The sequence below is a fragment of the Netta rufina genome (genome assembly GCF_964035555.1).
Source record: "Netta rufina genome assembly, chromosome: 8".
NCBI lineage: Eukaryota > Metazoa > Chordata > Aves > Anseriformes > Anatidae > Netta > Netta rufina.
This window is the reverse complement of record NC_140131.1, coordinates 19553955-19566857: the sequence shown is the minus strand read 5'-3', so window position 1 is coordinate 19566857 and position 12903 is coordinate 19553955. Positions and strand designations below refer to the sequence as shown.

The following is a 12903-nucleotide window of genomic DNA, read 5'->3' as shown; positions in this document are numbered from 1 at the left end:
CAGAAGACCCATGGAGATAATGCTGTGTCATGTAAGCTGTCACTTCACTGTGCATGTAATATAGATCCACTTGACAATAATATGTTTTACGGAAGTCTTATCATCATGACATTTCATGCTTACATTAGATGCTGCTGAGTTAGAAGATCGCTATCTTGTTTAAGAAACAAAGTAAGCGCAAAGATGTGTGATAGGAAATGTTATCACCACATCACCAAGTGCTTTGCTGTTGATATATATGCACACAAAGAATATCCACAACTATTCATATTATATAAACATACAAACATACACCCATACCCACATGAACATTGTGTGTATTACACACATTCTCTGATCTAAATATCTGTAACTGTTGCTACATCTATATACTCTTCTGCCTTTAAAGCCAAGGGTCTTATTTCCATAAATCCCCATCTGTTGATCTCATTCAAAAATGCAAGACGTGCCTAAAAGTTGCTGTAAAAATGTGCTTCTGAATCTTAACAGCAGAAAAGCTGATATAACTTCAGGCCCGTCTGTGGTAAACCACAATTGGTAGGTTCCATTAGTGATGCCCTACAAAGGTGTAAGGACTAAGACAAAATGTCAGTCTTAACGGGGTACAAAATGACAGGGGGCAAAAAAGCTTCTGTATTGTCAGTGTGTCTCTGCTCATCAGCATATGTATCTAGTATGAGAATCCCTGACCTCCAAAGCAATCCCTTCATCTGAAAAGTTCAGAAGAATAGGAAAATCGGAGTGCAATTAACTGTTTTCTGAGGAAAATATCTATCAGTTGGCTGTTAACAAGATCTAATCCCTGAACAGACGGCTGAGCGGCAATGGCTATAGGATACAAGATTAACAGAGTACATATTTCCTTCATGTTGCAGAGAAAAAATGAAAAATGCAGAGCAACCCAGCACTTATAGTCTCAGGAAGTAGCAGATTCCTGTGACAAGACTTCCAAAAACTTGAGAAGCAATAATTTACCATGCTACGCTGCAGCTCAGTATTTGCTAATAATATCGTTTAAAATTACAGTTTATTTCTCAATGGTTTCTGTTTTTGTTGTTGTTTGTTTGGGTTTGTTGTTTGTTTTTTCTTTTAGCAGGTAAATGTAAAGGTAGATGGAGGGTCAGATTTTTAGAATTTTTATGTTGCATTCCAATGATTCTCCTTTAGATTTGTGAGCTTGAGAAGTACAATAAATACAAAGCAAGTTAATTGCCTCCTGACACTTGTGGGTTGTGGCTGTTAGATCTGATAAATCAGTGAATAGGTCTATGTACACTCTCATGTGCTTTTCAATGTTTGACTCACCTATGTGGAGTAGAAACAGTTTTATCTTGTCTCTTTAATACACAAATAAGCATATATATGCATGTGCATTTCCTGTGGAAGAAAATCTAAGGAGAGGGACTTTTCTTGTGTATGAAAAAGAGGACACTCCTTTTTTTTATTGCAAAGCATTATGTGCTAATGGAAATGCTGATAAGAAAAGCTGCCGCTTAGGCGAGACAGTGATAAACTGCAGCATAAACAACCTTTCCATATCAAACTGCTGAAATGAAGTTCAACTACAGCCAAGTTATAAAAACTGCAATGACAGCAAGACGAGTCTCTCTTTCTTTCTTACTCCTAATTTCCAAGCAGACCCACTGGAACACCAGAAGTATTGGAGACAACTAGACTTGAGATACTGTGGCCTTATGTATGAGAATGAGAAACATACCTAACAGGCCAGAAAGAACGCTTCTGAAAATACTTTAACTTTGTTAACAGGCTAAAACTTTTACCCATGTTGTAGCCTTCTGGGTACCTCAATGAATATGAAATTAGTTTTCATTTATCTCCAATAAACTGAAGTCACTCATACTAAAATTATTTGAATGTCTTAAAAATGTATATACAAGCCACATCTGTAATCACATTTGCAGAGTATTTTCCGATTCTTGCACTGTTGTTATTTTTTTGTTTGTTTGTGTTTTTTGTTGTTGTTGTTGTTTTGTTTTGTTTTTTTCTTCATTTGGTTGTGTTTTTTTTGTTGTTGTTGTTTTGTTTTGTAGCAATTATATCAGTAGTTTACTAGCCAAACCACAATTACTATTTCTTCCTGTCTAGTGATGTGAGCTAATTCCACTACTTAGTTACTATTGTTCAATCAACTCACGGATTCGCTTTGGTGAAATTTCTTTTTTCTTCTTCTGTAAATGCCTCCTCCTTCACCTGTTGGAATTAAAGAAGAGTAGACAGCATCACTTGACACATCAGATTACTAACAATAAAAACAAATCATACTTGTGTGTTTCCTGCTCAAATTGAACCCCTAGGATGTTATGTAACAGTGTTTTACCAGTAATGAGAGAAAGAATAAAATGAAAATATTCTATTGAAAATAAATTTAAAAGCAGGGGAGGAAATTTGTAGCAAAGAGGTAGGGTTTTGTGTGTGATAGAATTTGCTTGTGAAAGTAGAATGCGATATGTAGACTCTGGTAAAAGAATTACGGAAATAACCATACAGCTACAATCTCACAAAAACAATCTCAGCCTACCTAAAAAAAAATGACATGTTCCTTCTGAAAAAAAATATTTTTGTAATCTGTTTATCAAGCATGTGGTGTAGCTATATCTTACTAAATTTATAGTACTCTTTTCAAGAAACAGTGAGGGATGATATATTATTTCCCCCTGCAATTACCTGAAAAAACATACTTTTAAAAAAGTGCTAGAATTGAGATCTGAAAAAGTAGAAGCTACTAGATATCCACAGTAGCTAAATGATAATAATAATCCAAATTTATGTATTCATTCATGTGTTAAAATTAGCTAAAGCTTGTTTCCTCCTTTACTTTTATTTTCCTACAACAACTGATAGTCATGTTTGCTGGAAGATGCACTGGGGAAGTCCTGTATCAGACGTTCTTAAAGCAAACCAGTACAAAACTTGAGTCTTTACATGGGACACAAAGCAAGGATAACTCCTGGAATAGGCAGCATGTTTTATTTTACTGCAGAAATGTCATGCCACCATGGAGAATTAAGACAGTCCCACTTTTTACTTGTACTCTAACTTGGAAATTTGATTGGAAAAATTACTCAGACAGCAGTTTAGTCATAATGCAATTACTGTAATTTGCATAGGTGTGGAGGATGTAGTGAGGTCTAGTGGTTGGAACAGGAGACCAGACCGTGAGATCTGGGTTTTATTCCACATCTTGCCACTGCTTGTGATGTGAACCTGAGCAGTTACTTAACCTCTATAGCTTCCCCTTCAAAGTGAGAGTAAGGCTGTGGTTTTACGTGCAGCTAAACAAACACATTGACTTGCTGTAGAAAAACCGTGCTGACTGTATCATCCTACTCGTCTTTCATTTTCCCCCCAGTTTTACAGAACATGAGGAACCTGCCAGAAAGGAACAAAAATAATGTGGCTACTTTAGGTGGTTCTTGGTTTTATACATGAGATGGAATTCTTATAAAATGTTATTTTCTTAATTTTCATCATCACAACTCATGTTGTTTTCCTGAAACCAGCGAAAGGCTGTTGCAGGCTGCAATGCAACAACTTCATGAAGGAAGAAAAGATAAATTTCAACAGAAGTACTAGGGAGGAAGGGAAGGAAAGGCTTGTGCTTCTGTTTTTTGTTGAGACAGAGAGAAAAGGAACTAAATCAAGGAACTAAAATGCAAGATAAAGAGGTGGCAGCATATGGCACTTGGCACATAGGACTCCTGGCTCTCCCTGGGGGATTCAGAAGCCAAACAGATGGTTATTTCAGCAGAGGGCACCAGAACAACAAATACATTGTAGTGCCTTTGACTTGCTCTGCCCAGTGAACATTAAATCTCTGATATCCCCGCAGCCTCAGAGTGGGTCTGTGTTCTTGTCATGTTGTTACTTCTTATATTTTATAATGCTTCAAGGTGTTTTTTTTTTTCCCTTATGCCTAGAAAGAAATGTTGCTGAATGACACTCAAAGCTGTGGGATCAAAGCAAACAAGGCAATGGCATGTAAGCAAAAAGGAGTACCATGAGCATCTGTGCCACTCACTATGAAGTGATCCCTGTCAGTGGGACAGGGAGGCTAATGAGATGGTACCTCTAATGAGAAATCAGAGTGGAACCTCTAATGAGAAATCAGAGGGAATTTTCTTACCTTCCTCGTTCCTTCTTTTCCTTCATACTGGAAATGTTATTTTTTCATTCCTAGTAGTCTGAAAATGCAAATGTGAACTGCATTGATATTCTGCAAATCTATTTTGCATACCATCAAGTAACTGTAGTTACTTTGTAGTTACTAAGTTTTACAATTTTTTAAAGAAATCTGATAACAGTTGCTGAGTTACATACTATTATCTTGCTTGTGTGAATTGAATGATTGAAAGTGAAAGTACATTCATGGAATTACTTTTCATCTTACACTTGTGCCTTTCACATCCCATTACATCATTAAGGCTTCTGTTGTATAAATTAAATCTAAACTTCATATGTTATGGTTTAGATACTGAGCTAAAAAGTGCTAAAGATTTTCTTTTTTATTTTGTTTTACATCACAAATGCAATAATTTTGGATGTGTGATTTTTTTTATTTCTACAGCAATGACGTTTTTTAATGATTGCAGCCCTTTGGGAAAATATTTAAATCTTGCCTTTCATTTTGATATCACAGGTTTCAAAATGAGAAATTTTCCATTATTATCAGCTTTAGTGGTCATGTAGATAACTGAAATAGCAAACTGAAACACTGCCAACGCATTAAAAGTCTTTCTTTTTACGAAGACAGCTATTGTATTACTGCATTGAAGCTTATATGGAAACAGTAATACAAAAATTGAATAATCAAAATTATACCACCTGACAGCTGCACTGATATTTTACCTTTTTCCTTTCGGTAATACACTCTAATGGAGGGATACATTTCGAATGTATAATCTGAAGGTTACTAGGTTGTCCACAAATATAACATCCTAGAATTGTGCCTACATTAGCACCTCTTTGGTGAGGAAAAAAAAAATGTCATGGAAAATTGACACATGTTGTTCTAGAATCTAAACTAATTCCTGTGGATTTTTCAGGACAATAAAGAACAATTTGAATAATTAGAGATAAATGACAGCAGAATTAATAACAAGCTGCAATGAGATATGAAAACAGTAATCCTAAAAGCAAATGTTTTGTGTTTCATATGTGAAAGCAGTGTATCATGAAGGAAGAAATGCGGGATAACTGCAGAGGGTAGACATTAAAATAATCTAGCTATTTAGTGAGATCAGTTCTTGAAAAAAAGAGGGAACAAGCGCATCTACAAATTTCTGAATGTTTTAAATTCAGAATTAAGAATAATCAGCTAGAAAAGCGTTAATCAGATGAAGTTCTAAAATGGGTTTTGAAATTTAGAGCATGCATGCATCTTTGCATGGTCATAGTTACATAGGTCATTCCAGATCGCACTTCTCTAAACAATGCAGTACTGTGGTAAACTGTGCTGTAATACTGAAAATTGTTGTTAGCAAGTAAATACTGGATAGAATTTACTAAGTGGTCATAGAATTAAATGCTAGGGCAAACATAAGCTACCTGAAAATGAAAACCTTTCAATAAATAGGAACCATATATAGGAACTGACTATAGGAAGTGGTAAGGTCTCCAGACTGGAGTATTAAAAACTCGACTGAAGAAAACACCGGGATGATATGATGTGCAGTGTACAACCACTTGATATACACTAGGAAGTAAGAGGATGTCCTGAGGCCTTGACCATTCATAGTTTCTGTAACTTTAAACAAAGGTTGCAGTGAACACCTAGCATTTTAGTTCCTTGTGCTGGCTTCTGTGTCTGAACAGGATACTAATAACTTCAGTAAGGTTCACATTTCTAGTGTAACATTTAGGAAAGCAGGCTGCAAAAGATGGCAAATGCTGGTTCAAAATTTTCTGTGTTATGTAAAGTTTTAAATTAGAGTAAAAGGATGAAGAGGATATTTAAACTGATCTAGGATAATATGCAGTGATATCACTTCTTGATTCGTTCACAAGAAGAAGGACTAATTAGATATGAATATGATGATTCTGTTGTTGTTTTTTTTTAATAAACCATGCTGTGATTTGCCAATTGGTTATATGAAAGACTATACTTCAAGACAAAGACTCTTACATAATTTATACGGTCATTAGGAATAAGTGATCTCAATGTTTCATTTGGGCATTGTAGGAAGTATTTGTATGCCAACATAATGGTAAAAATGTAATAACACACTAACCTGTGGTCATCTCCAGCTTCAGAATCTGGTAAACTTTGGTACTCTCAATTAAATCATTTATTAAGATATTTAATTTTGTAACAATGGTACTAAAGGTTCTGATGCTTGCAAACATCCCTTTAGATTTGTTTAAGTCATTTGTTAAGCTCTTTGATATAACAAGAGAACAGCCATAATGCTTAAGACTCACACTTCCATGTTAAACTGTCAAAGTTGCACTTCTGTTTGTAATTCACACTAACTCATTATTGCTGAAGGAAGGGTCCAAGTCACAAAGCTGTCTCAATTCTCTAGCCAACAGAGGAAAACAGGCCAAGGAACATCGCTAATGGGTAATTTAGAACACACAACTTAGAACCTAGGTTGCAATTTCATTTAGAATTGAGTCTAGCTAATTTAAAGGTGGTCTTTGGAAAGATCTTAATCTTCTCTGTTCATAAAACCTCAAATGCCTGTGACTATGGCAAGAAAACCTTGTTTTCAGAAACTAAAGTTGTTCTTAATATTATTTTATTCAAGCACCGATCCTTGAAAAACGTTAAGCTTAACTGTTTTGGTGAAAGTCTGTCATAGACAATTTCTTTTTTAAAAGTGACAGAATTCATGTTTAGCTACCATCACCACAGTTCTTGTAAAATTAATGTGAAAATCACAGCAGTCTGCAATCAATACAAAAGCCAGAAATGTGAGCTGAATATTAAATTCTACCATGTAAATTTTACCCTTTGTCTAGGAATCTAGCTCTGCTAATTGTTTCCGGGTTTGTGTCTGCATGTCATGATCCAGCTTCCTTTTGCAGGTTGCTGTCTCAAGACCCTGGCTCTGGGCCTGGTTATTTCCGACCTGACATTGCATCGTTTCAATGGTGTCTCAAGGTCATGCAGTCCTCTGCAGCTGGGATGTTGAACTGATAATGCAGCGCATGCTCCCTACAGTAGGGTAAAGCCTTTAGAAATGCAGTGATTCCACACACAGTATCCTGCACAGGCCTTCACTTTGGGTTAGCACATCAAAGCCTTTCATAAAAGGGGAATGAGAGGGAAAAAAAATCAGGATGAGATTACGTAACACCTTATAGAAAGGGCAAAGCATAGAGTTAGCTATTAGTGGTTTTTATAGCACTGAATTTTCTTAAGTAACAAGGTGCAAGAGAAGCCATACAAAACAAATAATGTGCCAAGCTTTGCCTCTGACTGATGTTACTTCACCTGGGTGCTGGTGCCAGAGAGCCCACTACAGACATTTAGGCCTCCTGCTAGGCACAGACATAATAACATATCTGGGGAACAGGATGGGACCATTGAACCCAGTTTTTGTTATCAAAACAAAATTTTGTTTTGTCATTTTGTTGGCAGAATTCCTTAGCATCTTATATATCAGTTCATGTTTTCTTAAAACGTGAATCAAATTGATGCTACCTTGAAATATCCCGATGTCAGTTTCAAAATGCTTTGAGAACTAAATAGCAATCCATATGTGCTAACTCAGTGCAGCAAGTTGTCATGAATATATGGAAAAATCCTTCAAAACTTCATTTCAAAACTTCTTAAGTAGACGAAATGTAGAAACATAGTTCCAGATAGTACGTGATGCAGTAGGGCTTGCTGGGTCCCCATCACCTCTTACCTTTATATTTGTTGAGGATGATGATGAAACAAATGTATCCTGCAGCAAAGCAAGCTAAGGAAGGACCTTCTTCAGCAGCAAGCCAAGCTCTGCGCCTTCCAGGGGGCCTGGTGAATAAAGAAATGAGGCCTCTGAACTGCACGGATACGCAGGATGGGGAGCAGCATTCATTTCCCCCCACACACACATGCAAACGCACACACACCACCCTTTAAAGTAAGAAACCAACCCCAAACTCTAAGGTTTGGTGGCGTGAGGCAGTCCTGGGGGGCAGAGCAGGGCAGAGCAGCGCGCCCCGCTGAGGCAGGGCTCCCTCGGCTGCGGGCGCTGAGGTAAAATGGCGGGCTGCGGGGGGCTGCGGGACGCTGCGGGACCGCACCCGGCTCCTCGGGACACACGTAACGTAACCGAGAGCTACAACCTCGGCCCTACAACCTCGCTGCAGCCGCGGTGAACGCTAGGGAGGAGGAAACAAGGGGAAAAAAAGCTACAACAACCTAAAAGGCACGAAGGGGAGAGGGGAGCGCCTGCTGCTCCTGACAGGAACTCGCGATGCCCGCCCCGCGGCGGGTGACAGCACCCCCGCCCGGCAGCGCCGGCCCCTCGCCCCACAGGGCTGTCCCCGGGCTCCAGCCCGTGACTCGGCTCTTTCTGCCGGTTCCTCCCCACCTGCCGGGGGGGGGCGGGCGCAGGAAGGGGCGGGCGGCAGCGGCGAGGCGGTGCGGGCAGGCAGGCGAGGCGGAGCGGAGCGGAGCGGGGAGGCAGCCGACGCACAAGATGGCCGCTGCTGCAGCGGCGGTGGCGGCGGGGCGACGGGAGGCGGCGGCGGCGCCCCGGAGCCAGTGGGTGCTGGAGGCGCAGGGCGCTGCGGCCACCCCCGTGTGCCGCAGCTGAGGGGGCCGGTGGCCGCTGCGGGGGGAGCCCGGCCCGTGTGGTGAGTGCGCTGCTTCCCCGGAGGGGAACGGAGCCGGGGGTGCGGGGAACAATGGGGTGAGGGCGAGAGGGCTGCGCCCCCGTCCCAGAGAGGGGTCGAGGCGGAGGGGTGGGCGCTGTGCTTGGCGCTGGGGCCCCTGCTGCTGCTGCTGCTCGCCTCGCTAGGCCTCGGGCTTCTGCCGGGCTCGATTTCTGAGCGCCCCGGGGAGGGAGCTGCTGAGGCCGGCGGAGGCAAAGGGGGGCGGGGAGGGCCCGGCGGTTGGGCCCGGCCGGGTGGGGGCGAAGCAGCATTGCCTCAGGCTACGGCGGGGGAGCGACAGGCGGCTTTTGTGCGCGGCCTGCGCCTGCTGCTGTTTTTCCAGGGGCCGTGTGTGCCTGGAAAGAAGAGAAAAGCAAATCCCCGCACGGTTCAACCAGCACCAGGCGCAGCAGCAGAGGGAAGGCCGGAGCCCCCTTCTCCGCGCCGCCCTCCCCCCGCCGGTTGTCGCCCTTTTGTCTGTGGCGCCTGAGGGAAGAGCGAGGTGGCCCCGGCCGTGACAGAACACAACAGAAACTCCGCTCGCTTTCGCTAGTTTTTGGCGTTATTTTAGCTGTCGGATGACAGGGCGAGGATGGGTAAGGTTTCGTGCCGGGAGTGCGGCATTGGCACAGCCGCGTTTTAATGTGTTTTGGTGGTTGGGAATGCCCTGGTGTCGGTTTTTGTCCTCAAAAGCCATTGTGGAGTCTGTGCCATTTTATGAAGAGCAAACCGATGTGCTTATTTTTTCCTCAGAAGTGGGAATATTTAATTTTCTCCACACGGATGTATGTCTTTTACCTAAGAATAGCTCTCTTACTTTTAATTTTTGGTCAAGTATGACTGAAAAATCTTCTGCCCCTCCCTCCCCACATAGTAGGTACTGTTTTCACTGTGGTTTTTATTATACTGAAAATGGCCAAGTAAAAAATGATTCAAATAATCAAAAGGGACAAGGCAACCTCGGCTGTAGCGGAGCTGCTTTAATCACTGTAACTGTTTCAGCAGTGCTATCTTTTAATGATCCTGCTTGTAAGAGAAATGCCACTGTTAAGTTCTTTGTTTATGCTCTACTCACGTTATATACCTACACAGAATTGTTAGGCAACTCTCGGATACTACAAGACGGAAATGTGCGTTCCTAAACTTTTTATTTTTATTTTTTTTTTACCCCTTTAGTTTTACGAGGGTAGCAGGGTTGGTGCTCTATCAACTGTAAATATCTCTATTTTCTATATCTCTATTTGGAGTCCATGAAGCTAATAGGAGCCTTCCTGGTTGTACAAGTAGCCTGGTGTTCTTAGGAAAAGTGTGCGCATCACTGGCAGTTTCTAAGCTTCACCAGTAGACCCATAGACCATGGCTTTCTTTCATCTGTTAATACCTAATGTGGATATGAACTTATGGTTTCCACTAACATAAATAGAGACAGACTTTATCAGTAAGGCACGTTTCTTTTTCTCTGCAGCTGCTTATAGCTTTACCTTCCTGTCCTAGAAAAGGTTCTGTCAAAGCAGACAGCTTGATGGGTTGGGTTGAGGGAGGTTTGGAAATGCAGGTGCTGTCAACATACTCTGTTTTGACAACTGGAATCTTGAGTGCCATGCTCATCTGTCACTTTTGTGCAGCATTAATGTTAATGGAGATGGGTGGGAAGTTGTTTGTATGTTTTCCGGGTTTTGTGAGTGTTGCATCCAAATTATTTTAGTTTAAAACAAAAATATTCTGGAGACTTGTAATATTATTGTATGCTGTTAAGAATTTTAAAATCTAATGTTCCGATGAACAGGTGAATGTATGAGTCCAGTAATTGCATTCAGTAATATGTCAAGATTTAATATAAGAGCATCTTAGGACACATATTGCTATATAATACTACTTGGTCATGTTAAAGCAGATGACAGAAATGAACAGGATTGTTTTTAGAAACCTCTGCCAGTGATTGACCAGCAATCTGGGTGGAAACCTTTGTCTATCTTGTTCAATTAAGCACTGCAGATGCTAAGATTCAATGAGCAAGTATATTAAAAATATTGACCTAAATTATTTATATTTAATTCAGAGGTCTTGCAGGTGATGATAGTGATCACCTCTGATGATGGTGAAGTGTGATATCCAACTTCACCATCATCTAGTGTCTGTATCTCCTAACTAACCACTGTGGGAAAAGGGTGTCTGATACTTAAAAACAGGAAATTGACCTTTCCTGTTTTGTACTATTTAATAATATGAAAGATAATTACCTTTTTTACTCCACCTGAGAAATCATATAGCTTACACGCTGGATACCTGGAAAAAATATTTCATCCCTGTGGAAGAACTTGTGAAGTTGTAGCTTTCAAATAACATGAAGTGTAAAACTGCACGAAAAGGAAAGTGCTCATCTGTATTTAGACTCAAACATGCATCCCCAGTGTCTCAAAATAGCTATGCAGCAGACTGCTGCAGCTGTACAATACCTTTTAAGCAGACAATCCTTTGTAGAACTTGCAAAGTCCATGCATCATGTAAAATTCTTTTCCCCAGTAGATTCACTGAATCATCTGACAGATAAAACTGTGTGGTTTTGTGGGTTTTGCTCCCCAGTAAGTTGGAGAATAGTTGTTTGCTGGAGCATACCAAGTAATACTGTCTGCTAGGCCAAAAAAGAAATCTGGCTCAAAGTACATGAGAGATAAGCCACGGGAGAATTTGTACTTTGAAGTTAATGCCTTGGACTGCACTTGGTAATGAATATGCAGCTATTATCATACCGAATAAATATATAATGTGTTTCTGTTTTGAAAGGTTATTATATAAACATTCAGCACCAGCTGAAATTGGTGTGACCTTCAAGGTTACTTCAGTGTAGGCTATATTACAGTAAAGCAATCTGAAGTCTTACAGGCTCATGATAACTGAAAAGGAAAACCACAAATATTTACTCTTGTTACTTTCCTCTCTGTACGTAGATATTGGGTGCAGTTCCCATCACTTACTTCGGTCACTTGTTTTTCTCAAGAAGTACTTCTGATGACATTATCTTGCATCGGTTTCATTTTCTTCATTACCGGTACGGTAAAAGCTGCAATGGTATTAGATTTCAAAGACCTATACGATTTCTAATGCTTTTTTTTATTTATGGAAATACGTAACTGGGAAGAAGGTGAAGCCCTATTAGGTTGTTAAAATAGTCCTTCTGACATAAAACGCTGTCTGGTTAGAGTGTTTTTGGAAATAACTTTCCTGTTACTGCCTGATAACAACTCGTTGTGTGGTACCAGGTGAAGGGGGAACTAGCTTTTCTGATTGAAATATCAAGATTCCTAGATCTTTTGCTGGAAGTTTGTGTGGCCAGGAGCAATACCAGTAGTAGTACAGTGCTCTGTGCTGGAATTGTTAGATAAATGTTTTGTGCAAGATTTATTTATTTATTTTTCCCAGGAGGTTCCTCTTTAATGTAGTTTGAAAGAAGGTGTGTACGTGTGGTCTGGCGCAACTTCTGGCAGGTGCAAATGGCTTGTTATGTACATCAGCAACATGTTACAGAAATGTTACGCAGGCAGACTTGGAATAATTTGCAGTAAGACTGGCAGAATAACAAGAGCAGGTTACCATTGAGAAGGTAGCTCTTGGCTCTGGGCCAAGCTTTAACTTGTTGTGAGCAAGAGACTGATGCCTTATTTAGATGAGAAATGTCACCTCATCTGGTTAGCAGCACTTCCTGAGCACCAACCATTGACATTTGAAAAATCTAAAGACTTGAATTCACACAGATAAAGGACCTAGACATCCTTTGCAGATTTCTACATGGAAGCTATTACTCGGCATACTCTTATTGGAAAAAAGAAAACAGGATCTTAGGAAGCATAAAGGCTACATGTAGAAAAACAAAAAATCTGTGTCACTTGATTGTGTGCCTTTACCTACGTTATTTTGTACAATGTTACCTATGTGATTAAAAAAGAGGAATTAATGGGAACGTAGAAAAAATCTTCACCTGAGAGGTGGTTGGGAGGAAGATGACAGGAATTAAGGGAAGAGGATTGTTTTGACAATTAAATATATTTTTTTCCTGTTTTGCAATATAAGAAATGGAAG

At 40.3% G+C, this 12903-nt stretch overlaps 2 protein-coding genes across 9 annotated transcripts in view; one reads left to right on the top strand and one right to left on the bottom strand.

The window, feature by feature from the left end:
- Window positions 1-8510, bottom strand: part of RABGAP1L (RAB GTPase activating protein 1 like) — a gene marked incomplete at its 5' end in the record, with an annotated part of 248705 nt that extends 240195 nt beyond the window's left edge. The window contains 4 exons of the mRNA XM_084290877.1: window positions 2156-2211; window positions 4145-4202; window positions 7875-7981; window positions 8372-8510. The remainder of the gene's footprint in view (window positions 1-2155; window positions 2212-4144; window positions 4203-7874; window positions 7982-8371) is intronic.
- A 94-nt stretch (window positions 8511-8604) lies between these two features.
- The window catches only part of RC3H1 (ring finger and CCCH-type domains 1), a 62171-nt gene continuing 57872 nt past the window's right edge, over window positions 8605-12903 (top strand). For 7 of the 8 annotated variants that reach the window (XM_084291473.1, XM_084291477.1, XM_084291476.1 and 4 more), the window contains exon 1: window positions 8605-8808. The gene's annotated coding sequence lies outside the window, so the exon portion shown is untranslated. Of the gene's footprint in view, window positions 8809-9330; window positions 9423-12903 lie in introns of those variants that run through there. The other variant, XM_084291471.1, reaches the window with a different exon arrangement.